Genomic DNA, 18,841 nt, shown 5'->3' on the forward strand with positions numbered 1-18,841 from the left:
CTTCTCTCGCATTCCACAATTCCAAAGAGTCTTCTGTTATTTCTAGACAATTCCAACGCTAGTCCCTCCAGTCACTTCAGAGATTCACAGAAAATACGACGGGAGTGGCACAGTGGTCAAGGAAGCTCCAAAACAAGCACGAATTCACAAGCCAGAGATAGCTGCACATCGACGCCACGTGACGTGTGGTGGCGCCCCCTACGATCTCCATATAAGCGGCGGCCCCAGCTGCTAGCAGACAGTCGTCGACTCACCTCGGAAGATGTTCTCGGTAGTTGAGAACGAAACGTCAGGGAGAAGAAGTTCTACAGATCGACCACGGCAACTTAGCCCGGAAGTGTTTACTGATGAAGACGCCGGCCGTGAAAGCCTACATGGAATGATTCACAAGTAAAAGCTTGTCTGCGGGAACATAAGATATATTCAGTGCTTTATCAGCTATTTCTCTGCTGAACACGTCACTTGTGGTGAAATGCAGTTCGAGGAAAGTTTTCCACAGCGCGCATAAATCTAGGCTTAACAGCTGCAAAATGACACGTGAGTCACTCACCTACGTGTCCACGTCAAACAAGTAATTACTTGGGAAGCTTAGGGAAGAAGCAGGGACGTGTTTACTGCAGGGCGTACAGTTGAAAGAACTCAGTTGTGAATGTGATCAGTTTCCTCTGATTCAACAGGGTGAGTCATTGTCGATCGACAAGGCCAGACAACATACCGCCAACAGAAATATGAGCTGGATCGGAATGAGATACGCAACTTGTTGCCACACTTGCGCATTGCGTGTCTCTCTCTCAGGGCACAGTCTTCCCATGTAGGGTAATTCCTCATTTCGTACTGTTCTCACATTCACAATACGAATTTCTTCTTGTCTCGATGGTCAGTCTGTTGCATCAAGAGCTGCAGCAGTGTCTTAAACATACTGTTGCAGTACACGATTTCTGTCAACCACTTTGCCACTGCTTCATCCAGACACTAGAAGACAACTGACGCTTCGTGGAAATCTGCCGCGGAGCCGAGTAACCGAAAAACAAGAAATCGAACAGTCAGTAAACGGCGCAGTGTTGTTGTGAATATACCGCAGCGACTATCGTATGTGCTTGAAGCAGCTGTCCGAACTTCTTCCATATATGAAGCCACTGAACATTCTTTCCATGTAGGCTAATTCCGCATTTCATACTGTTTTCACATTCACAATATGAATTTTCTTCTTGTCTTGATAGCCAGTCTGTTGCATCAAGAGCTGCAGCAGTGTCTTAAACAAAATATTGTTGCAGTACACGATTTCTGTCAGCCACTTTGCCACTGCTTCATCCACAGAGTAGAAAACAACTTACACTTCGTGGAAATCTGCCACGGAGCCGAGTAACCGAAAAACAAGAAATCGAACAGTCAATAAACGCCACAGTGTTGTCGCGAATATATCGCAGCGGCTACCGTATGGGCTTGAGGCACCTGTTCGAACTTCTTCCGTATACGAAGTCACTGAACGCTGTTGCAGGTGAAGCCACTTTGGAGGAATCTGTAGCACATCGGAGTGAGGAACGAGACGTGGAACGAGCACCTTCGTTACAGCAGCCGGCCGTTCCGTTAAGAAACCGCTGTGCCGGGATGTTTACCGCCACTCGGCCACGGCGACCTCGGTTGACTGTGGCCGTGGCGGCCGCCGGCTGCTGGGAGGGGCGTGGCTCGTGAGGTGAGAGGCCGGGTGCGTGACGCGCATCCGCCAGCATCAAAGCGCGCCGGCCCAAGCGCGCCGACCCGGAATCGCCGGCGCCCAACCGAAATACACCGCCATCGATCCCTGCCAATCCGGCTCTTGTTGTTCTTACTCGCTTTCGTTCCCCGATGTTCGTTTGCTCTGCATCCACTCCGGCGTTGTAAACACTAGCGTCCGTGTATTCTCCTTCTACATTTAGATCCACGTTTACTCCACAAACGCCGTTCTTTGTGGCCGAGCGGTTCTAGGCGCGTCAGTCCGGAACCGCGCTGCTGCAACAGTCGCGGGTTCGAATCCTGCCTCGGACTTGGATGTGTGTGCTGTCCTTCGGTTAGTTAGGTTTATGTAGTTGTAACAATCCCCATCGCACCCCCCTCAGATTTAGTTATAAGTTGACACAGTGGATAGGCCTTGAAAAAGTGAACACAGATAAATCGAGAAAACAGGAAGAAGTTGTGTGGAACAGTGAAAAAAATAAGCAAAATTTACAAACTGAGTAGTCCATGCGCAAGATATGCAACATCAAGGAATGTGTGAGCTCAGGAGCGCCGTGGTCTCGTGGTTAGCGTTAGCAGCTGCGGAACGAGAGGTACTTGAGTCAAGTCTTCCCTCGAGTGACAAGTTTACTTATTTTATTTTCGCAAAGTTATGATCTGTCCGTTCGTTCATTGACGTCTCTGTTCACTGTAATAAGTTTAGTGTCTGTGTTTTGCAACCGTACCGCAAAACCGTGCGATTAGTGGACGAAAGGACGTGCCTCTCCAATGGGAAGCGAAAACATTTGATCGCAAGGTCATAGGTCAACCGATTCCTCCACAGGAAAACGCCTCTGATATATTCTATACGACACTGGTGACGGCATGTGTGTCACATGACAGGAATATGTTGTCGACCCACCTAACTTGTACACTTGGCGAATTGGTAAAAAGACTCTTCTACCTTGCCCGATTTAGGTTTTCTTGTGGATGTGATAATCATAAATTAAATACAATAAATTAAACTTTTCACTCGAGGGAAGCTGCTCACGCTAACCACGGGACCACGGCGCTTCTGAGCTCAGATTATCCTTGATGTTGCCTGTCCTACGCATGGACTACTCAGTTTGTTCATTTTGCTTATTTTTTTTCATAGTTCCACACAACTTCTTCCTGTTTTTTCGACTGATCTCTGTTCAGTTTTTCAAGGCCTATCCACTGTGCCAACTTATAACTAAATGTGAGGGGGGTGCGATGGGGAGGTTCCCTTGTAAGTCTAGGGGACTGATGACCTCAGATGTTAAGTCCCATAGTGCTCAGAGCCATTTGAACCATTTTTTTACTCCACAAACCACCGTATGGTGTGCGGGTGAAAATGTCTCGCACAATGAGGTGACAAAAGTCATGGGACACCCGGTGGGGCAGTGCTTTGTCAGTTTTGTCTTTTGTACTCAGGTGATTCAGGTGGAAAGGTGTCCGACGTGATTATGACCGCACGACGGGAATTAAAAGGCTTTGAACACGGAATAGTAGTCGGAGATAGACGCATGGGACATTAAATTTCGGAAATTAGGGAATTCAATATTCCGAGATCCACAGTGTCAAGGGTGGGAGTTGGGTTGTTGGGGGAAGAGACCAAACTACGAGCTCATGGGTCGAGGAAGGAAGTCGGCCGTGCCCTTTCAAAGGAACCATCCCGGCATTTGCCTGGAGCGATTTAGGGAAATCACGGAAGAGCCAAATCAGGATGGCCGGACGCGGGATTGAACCGTCGTCCTCCACAGTGTCAAGAGTGTGTCGCGAATACAAAATTTCAGGCATTACCTCTGACCACGGACAATGCAGCGGCGTTTGCGTAGAGTTTTCAGTGCTAACAGACAAGGAACACTCCGTGACATAACCATAGAAATTAATGTGAGACGTACGGTGAACGTATCCGTTAGGTCAGTGCGGCGAATTTTGGCAATAACTGGCTATGGTACGTAGCAGACGACCGAAGCGAGAGGCTCAGATAACAGCACGACGTCACCTGCAGCGGTTCTCTTCGGCTCGTAAATATAGCTGTTGGACCCAAGATGACTGGAAAAACGTGGCCTAATGGAATGAGGCCCGATTTCAGTCGGTAAGAGCTGACGATAGAGTTCGAGCGAAGCGCAGACTCGACGAAGAAGTTTATGTCCACGAATCAACACGGCTTTAGAAAGCATCGCTCGTTCGAAACTCAACTTGCCCTTTTCTGACATGACGTACTGCGAACTATGGATCAAAAGCAATAGGTAGGTTCCATATATCTAGATTTCCGGAAAGAGTTTATACGGTGCTCCAGCGAGGCTGTTAAGGCCGATACGAGCATAAGGAATAGTTCCACAGATACGTGAGTGACTGGAAGACTTCTATGACCCCTATCATTCTCAATATACATAAATGATTTGGCGGACAGGGTAGGCAGTAATCTGAGATTGTTTGCTGATGATGCTGTCGTGTACGGTAGGATGTGAAAGTTGAGTGGCTGTAGGAGGATACAAGATGACGCAGACAAAATTTCTAGTTGGTGTGAGGAATGGCAGCTAGCTCTAAATGTAGAAAAATTCAAGTTAATGTAGATAATTGGTGAAAAACACGGTTATTTTCGGATACATGATTAGTAGTGCCCTGCTTGACACAGCTACGTCGTTTAAATACGTCGGTATAAGATTGCAAAGCGATACGAAATGGAACGAGCATATGAGGACTGTGGCAGGAAAGGCGAATGGTCGACTTGGGTTTATTGGGAGAATTGTAGGAAAGTGTGATTCATCCGTAAAGGAGACCACTAATAGGACGCTAGTGTGACCTATTCTTCGTCCGTTCCAGGTCGGGTTAAGGGGCTCCGGAACGCCCTATACTTGCAATGTTAAAATAACGCTTATAAATTACATCTTTCCTCACAAAGTATTTGAGGTAGGAAGTTGAACTTTTTACAGATTATTTATTGGAATATGGGCTACAACTTAACACAGGGATTTTACAAAATTTTAGTTCAGTTATTAAAGATGATTTTTTTCAATTGTAATGAAAATTCACAACATTTTTTTGCAATTTTTTATTTATATATTCAAAAATATACAGTTTTTTGGAAAAAGGCTGTGTTAAATTATGCAGAAGGTACTGTGTAACATTTACTGAAAGTTTGAAACAAATATGTTTGGAAGATCCTTAGAAAACATGTAATTAGTAAGAGAAAATAAAAGTTTTGGGACTCGAGCGACAAAGATTGGATTAACTTTATAGTGCATTCCAGGTCCATAGGATGGATTATCTTCATCCTCTGCAAACTCCTCCTCCAGCTTCCTCTTGTTCCTCCTCCTGTTTACTCTTGCTTTATTTCTAGACTCTTTACAGCCCTGTCTGCACCCCGAAGGCGTTCCTTGTCTGAAGCAAGCATCGCTCGTACCATGTTAGAACCTATCTTCATTCCCATATTTCTAAATACCTTGCACCTTACAATGTTGCCATCATTGAAAGTCGCAACAGCATCATACACACCAAAGTGAAGTGTTTCTATTCCAACAAATACAGTCTTGGGGATTCTCGACCATATAACACTATTTACACTTTCATTGGGGTTTTGAGTTTTTCCGTGAATACACTTTTTCAACAGTTCAGGTGCTGCTAAGTCTCTGAAAATAGGTTTTATCACCTCCATTATTGCATGAGGCAGACTATGCTTATGAGTGTACACTTCACCAGTTAGCAATCCTTTGTTATATTTACACCAACTGTCTTCTTCTTTGGGACACAAGCTATGTTGGGGATTTTCATCGTCTTTATTGTTTACAGTAATAACACATACCTTTGGCTTTCCAACATTTCTCCTTTTCTTAAAAGCCTTCAGAGGATTTCTAATAACTTTACTTTTACTCATTATTATACTTCAACAAAACAGAGAGTCAAGAAACAGAATTAATTACGAATATTTTCGAGATAACGACAGAGTAAATAAACATGAAACAATCGACAATCACACCAGCGATATATATTGAACCATCACAGGTTAACCACAACACATACTTTATCTCACATCACTAAAATGTACCTGATGAACACGGACGTTAATAATAACACCATTTGACAGCAGTTTAACAGCGCCACAGTGGGTCACGCCCATGTAGAACACATTTCAAAAAAAATTTAAAAATAGTTGTAGTCTTCGGAATTGAATAAATTATATATCTATTAAAAGGTAATAGTCTGCAGATTCAGAAAACGCAAAAAAGTAAAAATCGAACTTTTCATGATTTCGAGCCTTTCGGGAGCCCCTTAAAGGAAGACATGGAAGCAATTCAGAGGCGGGCTGCTAGATTTATTACCGGTAGGTCCGAACAACATGCAAGTATTACAGAGATGCTTTGGGCACTTAAATCGAAATCCGTAGAGGGAAGCCTACGTTGTTTTCAAGGAACTGAGAAAATTTAGAGAACTGGCTGACTGTATTCCAGTTATGTTGCTTCCAACATACATTGCGCGTAAGGGCAACGAAGATAATATACGAGAAGTTAAGGCTCATACGTAGGCATATGGGCAGTCATTTTTCCCTCCTTCCATTAGCAAGCGGAACAAGAAAGTAAATGACTAGTAGTGGTACGGGGAACCCTCCACCACGCGCATAAGGTTGATTGCGGAGTATCGGTGTAGATGTTGATGTAGATGTGGATGTCATGGACCCAAGCTGTCACTGAGCTAACTAGTGGTGGCTTCACAATGTGTGGGCTGAGTTCACGTCGTCCTCTGGTCCAACTGAAACGATCATTGACTGTAAATGGTTATCTTCGGCTACTTGCACACCATTTACAGCCATTCATGGATCTCACGTTCCCAAACAAAGGCGGAATTTTTATGGATCACAGTGCGCCGTATCACCCTGCCACAATTATTCGCTATGGTTTGAGGAACATTCTCGACAGATTGAGCGAATGATTCTCCCACCCAGATCACCCGACATGAGTCCCATCGAACATTTATGGGACATAACCGAGAGGTCAATTCTTGCACAAAATCCTACACATGCAACAGTTTCGGCTTGGACGGCTAAAGAGGCAGCGTGGTCCAATATTTCTTCAGGGGACTTCCAACGACTTGTTGAGTCTATGCATCGTTGAGATGCTGCACTACGTCGTGCGAAAAGAGGTTCGACATGATAACAGGAGGTATCATCTCAGAGTACATTACTGTTACTTGCCACTTTTCCTGCTCGCTTCCTAGACGCGGGTGGTGTGCTGGAAAAACGATATTTGGTAGGCCTTCATGTCAGTTAGAATCTCCCTGATTGTACCTTCATGACTTGTTTGCTAAATATGAGTAGGAAGAAGCAGGTAACATGACCTAATAACTCAGACGAAAGGGTTATCGATACATGAAGCATCGTAGTTACAATTAAGTGGACTAGTAATTTGTTTGGATACACAGATTCTCACGTTGCACTATAGGTGAGTACGGCGACAGTGTGCGATGATAGTTCGTTATAGGTACAGAAAGCTGGCTAAAGCCTGAAATAAGTTCTGCAGAAATTTTTACGAAGTCTCAGACGGTGTTCAGGCAAGATAGATTAGGCAGAATTGGTGGTGGAGTGTTTGTGTCTGTCAGTAGTGGTTTATCTTGTAGTGAAGTCCATGTAGATACTCCGTGCGAATTGGTATGGGTGGAGGTTATACTTAACAGCCGAACTAAGTTAATAATTGGCTCCTTCTACCGACCCCCAGACTCCGATGATATAGTTGCTGAACAGTTCAGAGAAAATTTGAGTCTCGTAACAAATAAATACCCCACTCATACGGTTATAGTTGGTGGGGACTTCAACCTTCCCTCGATATGTTGGCAAAAATACTTGTTCAAAACCGGTGGTAGGCAGAAAACATCTTCCGAGATTGTCCTAAATGCTTTCTCCGAAAATTATTTCGAGAAGTTAGTCCACGAACCCACACGAATTGTAAATGGTTGCGAAAACACACTTGACCTCTTAGCCACAAACAATCCAGAGCTGATAGAGAGCATCATGATTGATACAGGGATTAGTGATCACAAGGTCGTTGTAGCTAGGCTCAATACCGTTTCTTCCAAATCCACCAGAAACAAACGCAAAATAAATTTATTTAAAAAAGCGGATAAAGTGTCACTAGAAGCCTTCCTAAGAGACAATCTCCATTCCTTCCGAACTGACTATGCAAATGTAGACGAGATGTGGCTCAAATTCAAAGATATAGTAGCAACAGCAATTGAGAGATTCATACATCATAAATTGGTAAGAGATGGAGCTGATCCCCCATGGTACACAAAACAGGTCCGAACGCTGTTGCAGAGGCAACGGAAAAAGCATGCGAAGTTCAGAAGAACGCGAAATGCCGAAGATTGGCTAAAATTTACAGACGCGCGAAATTTGGCACGGACTTCAATGCGAGATGCCTTTAATAGGTTCCACAACGAAACATTGTCTCGAAATCTGGTAGAAAATCCGAAGAAATTCTGGTCGTATGTAAAGTACACAAGCGGCAAGACGCAGTCAATACCTTCGCTGCGCAGTGCCGATGGTACTGTTACCGACGACTGTGCCGCTAAAGAGGAGTTATTGAACGCAGTTTTCCGAAATTCCTTCACCAGGGAAGACGAATGGAATATTCCAGAATTTGAAACACGAACAGCTGCTAGCATGAGTTTCTTAGAAGTAGATACCTTAGGGGTTGCGAAGCAACTCAAATCGCTTGATACGGGCAAGTCTTCAGGTCCAGATTGTATACCGATTAAGTTCCTTTCAGATTACGCTGATACAATAGCTCCCTACTTAGCAATCATATACAACCGCTCGCTCACCGATAGATCTGTACCTACAGATTGGAAAGTTGCGCAGGTCGCACCAGTGTTTAAAAAGGGTAGTAGGAGTAATCCATCGAACTACAGACCTATGTCATTGACGTCGGTTTGCAGTAGGGTTTTGGAGCATATACTGTATTCAAACATTATGAATCACTTCTAAGGGAACGATCTATTGATACGTAATCAGCATGGTTTCAGAAAACATCGTTCTTGCGCAACGCAGCTAGCTCTTTATCCGCACGAAGTAATGGCCGCTATCGACAGGGGATCTCAGGTTGATTCCGTATTTCTGGATTTCCGGAAAGCTTTTGACATCGTTCCTCACAAGCGACTTCTAATCAAGCTGCGGGCCTACGGGGTATCGTCTCAGTTGTGCGACTGGATTCGTGATTTCCTGTCAGGAAGGTCGCATTTCGTAGTAATAGACGGCAAATCATCGAGTAAAACTGAAGTGATATCAGGTGTTCCCCAGGGAAGCGTCCTGGGACCTCTGCTGTTCCTGATCTACATAAATGACGTGCGTGACAATCTGAGCAGTTCTCTTAGGTTGTTCGCAGATGATGCTGTAATTTACCGTCTAGTAAGGTCATCCGAAGACCAGTATCAGTTGCAAAGCGATTTAGAAAAGATTGCTGTATGGTGTGGCAGGTGGCAGTTGACGCTAAATAACGAAAAGTGTGAGGTGATCCACATGAGTTCCAAAAGAAATCCGTTGGAATTCGATTACTCGATAAGTAGTACAATTCTCAAGGCTGTCAATTCAACTAAGTGCCTGGGTGTTAAAATCACGAACAACTTGAGTTGGAAAGACCACATAGATAATATTGTGGGGAAGGCGAGCCAAAGGTTGCGTTTCATTGGCAGGACACTTAGAAGATGCAACAAGTCCACTAAAGAGACAGCTTACACTACACTCGTTCGTCCTCTGTTAGAATATTGCTGCGCGGTGTGGAATCCTTACCAGGTGGGTTTGACGGAGGACATCGAAAGGGTGCAAAAAAGGGCAGCTCGCTTTGTATTATCACGTAATAGGGGAGAGAGTGTGGCAGATATGACACGCGAGTTGGGATGGAAGTCATTAAAGCAAAGACGTTTTTCGTCGCGGCGAGATCTATTTACGAAATTTCAGTGACCATCTTTCTCTTCCGAATGCGGAAATATTTTGTTGAGCGCAACCTACATAGGTAGGAATGATCATCAAAATAAAATAAGAGAAATCAGAGCTCGAACAGAAAGGTTTAGATGTTCGTTTTTCCCGCGCGCTGTTTGGGAGTGGAATGGTAGAGAGATAGTATGCTTGTGGTTCGATGAACCCTCTGCCAAGCAGTTAAATGTGAATTGCAGAGTAGTCATGTAGATGAAACTACAATCAAGCCAATATCATATTAACTCAGTGTCTAAAAGTATTATACTAACGAACTCATGGTCTAAAATACTTATTTTCTTTCTTTCCTTAACGAGCTATTACCCCCCGCCCCTCCCCCCCCCCCCCCCCCCCCCCCCCCCCCCCCCCCGCTCGCTCACCGATAGATCTGTACCTACAGATTGGAAAGTTGCGCAGGTCGCACCACTGTTTAAGAAGGGTAGTAGGAGTAATCCATCGAACTACAGACCTATATCATTGACGTCGGTTGTCCCTCTCTCTCTCCCATGTCGTGTAGGGATAAGAAACGGAACGAGTAGAAGTCAACTGTTCGGTTTGCATACTTCACAAATCAAGGCGCCGCTGTTGCGTCAATGCTAACGCCCTTCTTTACTTCGAGCTGTAGTTCCGCGAACATGGCGAGTCTGAGAAATGTGGCGCTGCGGTCGCTTCACACTCGTCGATTCGTTCTCTCTTACTGAAGTGTGCAGGAGTGTAAGGCTAGTCGTGACTTACTGTCTGTACGGGAGATGTGTACACGTTCTTGAAGCTTCCTGGCACATTAAAACTGTGTGCCGGACCGGGAATCGAACTCGAGACCTTTGTGTTTCGTGATAAAGTGCTCTACCATCTGAGTTACCAAAGCACGACTCACAACCCCTCCTCACAGCTTCAATTCTACCAGTACCTCGTCTCCTACCTACCAAATTTGACAGAAGCTCTTCTGCGAACCTTGCAGAACTAGCACTCCTGGAAGAAAGGTTATTGCACAGACATGGCTTAGCTACAGCCTGGGGGATGTTTCCAGAATGAACTTTTCTCTCTGCAGTGGAGTGTGGGCTGATATGAAACTTCCTGGCAGGTTAAAACTGGATACCAGACCGAGACTCGAACTCGGGACCTTTGCCTGGCAAGAAGTTTCATATACACTCCTGGAAATGGAAAAAAGAACACATTGACACCGGTGTGTCAGACCCACCATACTTGCTCCGGACACTGCGAGAGGGCTGTACAAGCAATGATCACACGCACGGCACAGCGGACACACCAGGAACCGCGGTGTTGGCCGTCGAATGGCGCTAGCTGCGCAGCATTTGTGCACCGCCGCCGTCAGTGTCAGCCAGTTTGCCGTGGCATACGGAGCTCCATCGCAGTCTTTAACACTGGTAGCATGCCGCGACAGCGTGGACGTGAACCGTATGTGCAGTTGACGGACTTTGAGCGAGGGCGTATAGTGGGCATGCGGGAGGCCGGGTGGACGTACCGCCGAATCGCTCAACACGTGGGGCGTGAGGTCTCCACAGTACATCGATGTTGTCGCCAGTGGTCGGCGGAAGGTGCACGTGCCCGTCGACCTGGGACCGGACCGCAGCGACGCACGGATGCACGCCAAGACCGTAGGATCCTACGCAGTGCCGTAGGGGACCGCACCGCCACTTCCCAGCAAATTAGGGACACTGTTGCTCCTGGGGTATCGGCGAGGACCATTCGCAACCGTCTCCATGAAGCTGGGCTACGGTCCCGCACACCGTTAGGCCGTTTTCCGCTCACGCCCCTACATCGTGCAGCCCGCCTCCAGTGGTGTCGCGACAGGCGTGAATGGAGGGACGAATGGAGACGTGTCGTCTTCAGCGATGAGAGTCGCTTCTACCTTGGTGCCAATGATGGTCGTATGCGTGTTTGGCGCCGTGCAGGTGAGCGCCACAATCAGGACTGCATACGACCGAGGCACACAGGGCCAACACCCGGCATCATGGTGTGGGGAGCGATCTCCTACACTGGCCGTACACCACTGGTGATCGTCGAGGGGACACTGAATAGTGCACGGTACATCCAAACCGTCATCGAACCCATCGTTCTACCATTCCTAGACCGGCAAGGGAACTTGCTGTTCCAACAGGACAATGCACGTCCGCATGTATCCCGTGCCACCCAACGTGCTCTAGAAGGTGTAAGTCAACTACCCTGGCCAGCAAGATCTCCGGATCTGTCCCCCATTGAGCATGTTTGGGACTGGATGAAGCGTCGTCTCACGCGGTCTGCACGTCCAGCACGAACGCTGGTCCAACTGAGGCGCCAGGTGGAAATGGCATGGCAAGCCGTTCCACAGGACTACATCCAGCATCTCTACGATCGTCTCCATGGGAGAATAGCACCCTGCATTGCTGCGAAAGGTGGATATACACTGTACTAGTGCCGACATTGTGCATGCTCTGTTGCCTGTGTCTATGTGCCTGTGGTTCTGTCAGTGTGATCATGTGATGTATCTGACCCCAGGAATGTGTCAATAAAGTTTCCCCTTCCTGGGACAATGAATTCACGGTGTTCTTATTTCAATTTCCAGGAGTGTAAGTGCACACTCCGCTGCAAAGAGAAAATTTCATTCTAATACACATTCTTGTTGCTGCAAAGTAACACTGTCAAGACGAACTAACCGACTGTCGGGATCAGATGGCCTTCAACGAAGCTGCATTCTGCAGGAGTGTGGAACGCGCAAGACTAAAATTAACTGATGCAGAGTACAGAATTGCAAATGTGTTCCGTTGGAGGAGTGGTGATATCTGGAGTATGTCTCAAGCTTCAGACAAAAAACATACAATACAAATGAACTGGTAGCAACCTTGTTTACTCCACATCCACCATCAGAAAACACATATGCTGTGTGAAACGGTACTGGGCACAGAGGAGCGTTACTGTCACAAAAAGCGCGCTGATTCTGTATTCATTTGGTCATGACAATTTGCCTTTATAGGCTAACAGTGAGTTGTGTAGCTCATCATTCATTTCCATAATTCTATTAAGAATTAATCGCCATTTGATGTTTCCACTTCTTCCTCATGACATGTTTCCTCGTACTGTCGTTACAGACTCGGTAACGCCTAGAAACTGTACATGTGGCAACGAAATTGTTGAGTACACTACTGGCCATTAAAATTGCTACACCAAGAAGAAATGTAGATGATAAACGGATATTCATTGGACAAATATATTATACTAGAACTGACATGTGATTACATTTTCACTCAATTTGGGTGCATAGATCCTGAGAAATCAGTACCCAGAGCAACCACCTCTGGCCGTAATAACGGCCTTGATACGCCTGGGCATTGAGTCAAACAGAGCTTGGATGGCATGTACAGGTACAGCTGCCCATGCAGCTTCAACACGATACCACAGTTTATCAAGAGTAGTAACTGGCGTATTGTGACGAACAAGTAGCTCGGCCACCATGTTTTCAATTGGTGAGAGATCTTGAGAATGTGCTGGCCAGGGCAGAAAGGCCTGTACAAGTGGTCGTGCATAATCCTGTTGAAATATAGGCTTTCGAGGGGATCGAATGAAGGGTAGAACCACGGGTCGTAACACATCTGAAATGTAACGTCCACTGTTCAAAGTGCCGTCAATGCGAGCAAGAGGTGACCGAGACGTGTAACCAATGCTACCCCATACCATCACGCCGGGTGATACCGCCAACGCCAGTATGTCGATGACGAATGCACGCTTCCAATGTGCGTTCACTGTGATGTCACCAAACCCGGATGCGACCATCATGATGCTGTAAACAAAACCTGGATTTATCCGAAAAAATGACGTTTTGCCATTCGTGCACCCAGGTTCGTCGTTGAGTACACCATCGCAGGCGCTCCTGTCTGTGATGCGGCGTCAAGCGTAACCGCAGCCACGGTCTCCGAGCTGATACTCCACGCTGCTGCAAACGTCGTCGAACTGTTCGTGCAGATGGTTGTTGTCTTGCAAACGTCCCCATCTGTTGACTCAGGGATCGAGACGTGGCTGCACGATCCGTTACAGCCATGCGGATAAGATGCCTGTCATCTCGACTGCTAGTGATACGAGGCCATTGGGAACCTGCACGGCGTTCCGTATTACCCTCCTGAACCCACCGATTCCATATTCTGCTAACAGTCATTGGATCTCGACCAACGCGAGCAGCAATGTCGCGATACGATAAACCGCAGTCGCGATAGGCTACAATCCGACCTTTATCAAAGTCGGAAACGTGATGGTACGCATTTCTCCTCCTTACAGGAGGCATCACAACAACGTTTCACCAGGAAACGCCGGTCAACTGCTGTTTGTGTATAAGAAATCGGTTGGAAACTTTCCTCATGTCAGCACGTTGTAGGTGTGAATGCTCTGAAAAGCTGATCATTTGCATATCACAGCATCTTCTTCCTGTAGCACGTCATCTTCGTGGTGTAGCAATTTTAATGGCCAGTAGTGTATTAAGTATTAAAATAAAATTTACAGTAGTCTTCGAAAAAGTTATATCTGTATGAACTTATATATAAACGGAACACTACTCTCTGCTAACCGTCTCATCGTTATATTGGGAAACACCTAGCTTCTGTCATTTTGCGACATTTCAGCTTGCACTGGGGAAAGGCTAGAAAGCCGAAATCATGACTGTGTGAAATAAATGAACAGTAATTTACAGTTTAATGGCGGCAATTTCTTTCAAAACGGTTGCGTATATAGCGCGAATGCCGCTAGTCCGCGGTTATACTGGCGATCTCGGTTACTCGCCATCCTTTCTGAGCGAGTCGAGTCCACTTGTTCCGAATAACAAGTGACGGAGATGGCGAGTTCGGAGATGACGTTACAGGTTTTGGCGAGATTGAAGCGAGTATACGTATCTCAATTTTAGTCCCTACAGCTGTCGCCGTGTCCTACAAACCAGTCGCCATCAGTATGTGTCCTCCCGTGCGTCCTTAACTCCTTCTACTCCTGTTTTTTCCTCGTGGCCTCCTTTACACCATCTAACCAAGCAGCCTTCGCCCTTTTCCTTCTCCTTCTTCTCTGAAGATGGTACATCAAGATTTATCTTGCCCATCTGTCGTCATTAGCACTGTATATCCATAGTAGGCGAGCGGCTGTTCTTTTGTCTGTGATGCTTTCTTGACTAGGGTCATTTCCCTATTTCTCATGTAGCCTCGCCGTTATATTCTACACGTTCTTCTGAGATAGTCCCGTTTTACAACTCTTTTTTTATTTTTTCCAGTAAGCTCCCAGGACTGACATCCACAGGTCTTTACACGCTCTACAATACTTCGATACATTATCTTCTTTACTTTCCAAATTACCTGAGGAAACTGTAATAGGGGGTCTAGCTTCTCGATTGCTGCTTTCCCATGGGTTACTTTTTGCTCTAATTCCAAATTATCTGTTCCGCCTTGCGATCGGAAGCTACCTAACTATTTAAATTTCTTACATTGCTTGACGTGCTGGTTCCCTAGTATTATGTTTTTTTTTTGTTTTTTTTTACGTTTTCTTCACTTCATCGGTATTTAGCCTTTTGAAAATTAACTTTCAGTTCACACTTATCATATTATTTTAGTAATTTTCTCAAAGCAGGTAACATCTTCTTCACTGCCCATCATTCGCTAATCATCTGCGAAGAACAAGGTCTACATAGTGAATAACGTTTCGGCCACAGATGCAAACGGACGTCCTTTGTGTGATTTTGATAACGGCTGAATGAGAAAAGTATTGGTTATTACATACTAGCGGAAGACGCCGTTATCGTAATTTGATAGGGTGTTGAGGACGAGGGGCAAAGGAGAATTCTATGAACAGACATACGGTGTAGCTATGGATTCCCTCTCTCAGCTTTTGCGGCAGCTATGTTCAAAGAATATTTGAAAGATCTTTGGAAGACTTAAGATCAAATAATGCAATAGGGATCGATCATAATTTCTAAATTCATTCGCAGAAGTGGCAACAAAATGATTGTTCATGTTGGTGTGCAGAATGTATGAGCCTGGCGATACACCATGTGACGGAAAAATACCATCCACACCATTCCGAAGACTGCTAGACCAGACAATACGAGCAGCTCATTCATCCAAGTTGCTGACAAGAATAATATGCAGAAGAATGAAAAGTTGAAGATGTATTAGATGACGATCAGTTTGGCCTGTCAGAGAGACAATTCTGACAATGTGGTTGATAATGAAAGCAAGACTAAAGAAAAATTAAGACACTTTCATTTTATTTCTCGATTTGGAAAAAAGCTTTTGACAGTATTAACTGACTCAAGATGTTCGACATTATGAGGAAAATAGGGGTAAGGTATAGGGAGAGACGGGTAATATCCAACAAGCACGAGAGTCAAGACGGAATAATAAGAGTTGAAGACCAAGAACGAAGTTCTCGGATTAAAAAGTTGTAAGTCAACGATGTAGCCTTCCGCCCCTACTGTTCAATTTGTACATCGAAGAAGCAATGAGGGAAATAAAAGAAAGGTTCTAGAGTGGAATTAAAATTCAACATGAAAGGATGTCAAGACGAGATTCGCTGATGACATTGCTATCCACTGTGAAAGTGAAGAACAATTATAGGCTCTGCAGAATGGAATGAACATTCTAATGAGTGTAAAATATGGACTGAGAGTAAATTGACGACTGACGAAAGTAAAGAGAAGTAGCAGAAATGAGAATAGCGAGAAGTGGGGATCAGGGAAATAAACGAAGTTAAGGAATTCTACTACCTAGGCAGCAAGGCGGACTAGCACTGGCAAAAAGTGCATTCCTGGCCGAGAGAAGTCTACTGGCATCAAACATAGGCCTTAATTTTAGGAACAAATTTATGAGAATGTACGTTTCGAGCACAGAAGTATATGGTAGCGAAACATGGCCTGTGGTAAAACAGGAACAGAAGAGAATCGAAGCATTCGAGACCTGATGCTACAGACGAATGTTTAAGATTATGTGGATTGATAAGGTAAGGAATGAGGAGATTCTGCACAGAATCGGAGAGAAAAGGACTATGTCGAAAACACTGACAAGAAGAAGGGACAGGATGATAGGACATCTGTTAAGATATCGGGGAATAACTTCCATGGTACTAGAGGGAGCTTTAGAGGATAAAAATTGTAGGGACAGATATTGAAATACATCCAGCAAATAATTGAGGTCGTAAGTAATAAGTGCTACTCTGAGATGAAGAGGTTGGCACAGGGGTGGAATTCGTAAGAGGGCGCATCAAACCAGTCAGAATACTGGTGTTCCAAAAAAAAATACACTCCTGGAAATTGAAATAAGAACTCCGTGAATTCATTGTCCCAGGAAGGGGAAACTTTATTGACACATTCCTGGGGTCAGATACATCACATGATCACACTGACAGAACCACAGGCACATAGACACAGGCAACAGAGCATGCACAATGTCGGCACTAGTACAGTGTATATCCACCTTTCGCAGCAATGCAGGCTGCTATTCTCCCATGGAGACGATCGTAGAGATGCTGGATGTAGTCCTGTGGAACGGCTTGCCATGCCATTTCCACCTGGCGCCTCAGTTCGACCAGCGTTCGTGCTGGACGTGCAGACCGCGTGAGACGACGCTTCATCCAGTCCCAAACATGCTCAATGGGGGACAGATCCGGAGATCTTGCTGGCCAGGGTAGTTGACTTACACCTTCTAGAGCACGTTGGGTGGCACGGGGTACATGTGGACGTGCATTGTCCTGTTGGAACAGCAAGTTCCCTTGCCGGTCTAGGAATGGTAGAACGATGGGTTCGATGACGGTTTGGATGTATCGTGCACTATTCAGTGTCCCCTCGACGATCACCAGTGGTGTACGGCCAGTGTAGGAGATCGCTCCCCACACCATGATGCCGGGTGTTGGCCCTGTGTACCTCGGACGTATGCAGTCCTGATTGTGGCGCTCACCTGCACGGCGCCAAACACGCATACGACCACCATTGGCACCAAGGCAGAAGCGACTCTCATCGCTGAAAACGACACGTCTCCATTCGTCCCTCCATTCACGCCTGTCGCGACACCACTGGAGGTGGGCTGCACGATGTTGGGGCGTGAGCGGAAGACGGCCTAACGGTGTGCGGGACCGTAGCCCAGCTTCATCGAGACGGTTGCGAATGGTCCTCGCCGATACCCCAGGAGCAACAGTGTCCCTAATTTGCTGGGAAGTGGCGGTGCGGTCCCCTACGGCACTGCGTAGGATCCTACGGTCTTGGCGTGCATCCGTGCGTCGCTGCGGTCCCGTCCCAGGTCGACGGGCACGTGCACCTTCCGCCGACCACTGGCGACAACATCGATGTACTGTGGAGACCTCACGCCCCACGTGTTGAGCAATTCGGCGGTACGTCCACCCGGCCTCCCGCATGCCCACTATACGCCCTCGCTCAAAGTCCGTCAACTGCACATACGGTTCACGTCCACGCTGTCGCGGCATGCTACCAGTGTTAAAGACTGCGATGGAGCTCCGTATGCCACGGCAAACTGGCTGACACTGACGGCGGCGGTGCACAAATGCTGCGCAGCTAGCGCCATTCGACGGCCAAGACCGCGGGTCCTGGTGTGTCCGCTGTGCCGTGCGTGTGATCATTGCTTGTACAGCCCTCTCGCAGTGTCCGGAGCAAGTATGGTGGGTCTGACACACCGGTGTCAATGTGTTCTTTTTTCCATTTCCAGGAGTGTAGTTCACGGAAGCACTCCACTGCGCACCATTAGTTCCAGAATTCTGGCTCTAATATGTTGATGTCACTTTCCTTATCTGACCACATGAAAGAAAAGGGCGACAGAACTTCCACCAACAATTCAAGCATCAACATAGCAAAATCCAATTCACTACAGAGATAGAAAAGAAAGGGACGCTGCGTTTTCTCGACGTGGAAGTTTACCGAAAGCCTGATGGTAAACTTTGCCATAGAGTTTACACAAAGCCACCAGCACGGACAGGCCTCCTCCCATCATCACCCTACACAGAGAGACAATTCTGACAATGTGGTTGATAATGAAAGCAAGACTAAAGAAAAATTAAGACACTTTCATTTTATTTCTCGATTTGGAAAAAAGTTTTTGACAGTGTTAACTGACTCAAGAGGTTCGACATTATGAGGAAAATAGGGGTAAGGTATAGGGAGAGACGGGTAATATCCAACAAGCACGAGAGTCA

This window comes from Schistocerca nitens, chromosome 5, assembly GCF_023898315.1.
Source record: "Schistocerca nitens isolate TAMUIC-IGC-003100 chromosome 5, iqSchNite1.1, whole genome shotgun sequence".
Taxonomy (NCBI): domain Eukaryota; kingdom Metazoa; phylum Arthropoda; class Insecta; order Orthoptera; family Acrididae; genus Schistocerca; species Schistocerca nitens.